The sequence below is a fragment of the Hypomesus nipponensis genome, chromosome 27, assembly GCF_054491055.1.
Source record: "Hypomesus nipponensis isolate SF chromosome 27, ASM5449105v1, whole genome shotgun sequence".
Taxonomy (NCBI): Eukaryota; Metazoa; Chordata; class Actinopteri; order Osmeriformes; family Osmeridae; genus Hypomesus; species Hypomesus nipponensis.
In genome coordinates this window covers 5497501-5498551 of record NC_140387.1, presented here as the reverse complement: position 1 = coordinate 5498551, position 1051 = coordinate 5497501, and the positions used below count along the sequence as shown (strand labels likewise).

The following is a 1051-nucleotide window of genomic DNA, read 5'->3' as shown; positions in this document are numbered from 1 at the left end:
AGCAACTATCTTCTCATCTAAGCTAACGTCCAGATGGAACAGCAGATCCAAAGAAGCCGGTATCGACGCTCGAGATTAGCATTGCGCGCGTTGGACTGCGGAAGTGTACGTGAGCGTCTGTGTGCGTTCGTTTGTGCGAGTGCGGGAACGACGACTGTGTCTGCGTGTTCAGAGCTTGATATTGATCAGCGTGGTGAAGATGCAGGCACCACCAGAGAAGGAGATTGAACATGATTTATTCCACAGAGATACGGCAGGCACTGACTGGAAACACAACAGCATGCATGCTGATACGGAACCTACATCATCCCAGATATAGACACGGAACTCGGTCTGCTCTGGAGACAAGTTTGGAGGTGCTCGGTGAGGAAGTTCATCCCGGAATCACAAGACTGTGATTGTGTGTGTGTGTGTGTGTGTGTTTCTGGCAAGGGTAGGGGGCGTAAACAGCTACACTCACAGCGGCAACTGAGGGAATACCAACAATCACACTGTTCATTCCACAAATCAAACACAAAATGAATACACCTGAAATACATCCAAATGTATGGCACAGAATTCATCCAGGTATTTGAACACTTCTTCTCAGTGTTAACAGGCAGCTGGAGATCAGCAGCGTAGCTCGTGCAGGTTTAGGGAACACTGTATTTTGAAATGGGCCATTATCAAGTAAGCTCAGATCAGACACCACAATTACAATAAACAGTTACCACGGACACAGCAACCATTCACACAAAAGCACCATGAATAAACAGCCATTTTCTCCAGTTAACACATCAATGAGCCAAACGGATGCGTGCTCTCGTCTTTCAAACGCACCCAGTTCAGACGTGACATCGTGATCACCAGGGCCACATGATCTCTTGATCACGTGACGCGTGCCACAGCCACAAATACTGACACCGCACCATCACTGTCGTCAATTCAATGCCTCCTCCTCACAGTCTAGGTTGTCCTGGTCAACAGCTTTGACAGTAGATCATTACTTAAACCAAAGAGACATCCCCGTTAAATGTCCAGTTGCTCTCCTTAGGTCATGTGACATGTTCCA

General features: G+C 47.5%; 1 protein-coding gene across 1 annotated transcript in view; it reads right to left on the bottom strand.

Moving 5' to 3' along the window:
* Window positions 1-225: 225 nt before the first annotated feature.
* Window positions 226-1051, bottom strand: part of atp6v1b2 (ATPase H+ transporting V1 subunit B2) — a 5319-nt gene continuing 4493 nt past the window's right edge. Inside the window, exon 13 of the mRNA XM_084693476.1 lies at window positions 226-1051. This exon is cut by the window's right edge and continues 353 nt beyond it. The gene's annotated coding sequence lies outside the window, so the exon portion shown is untranslated.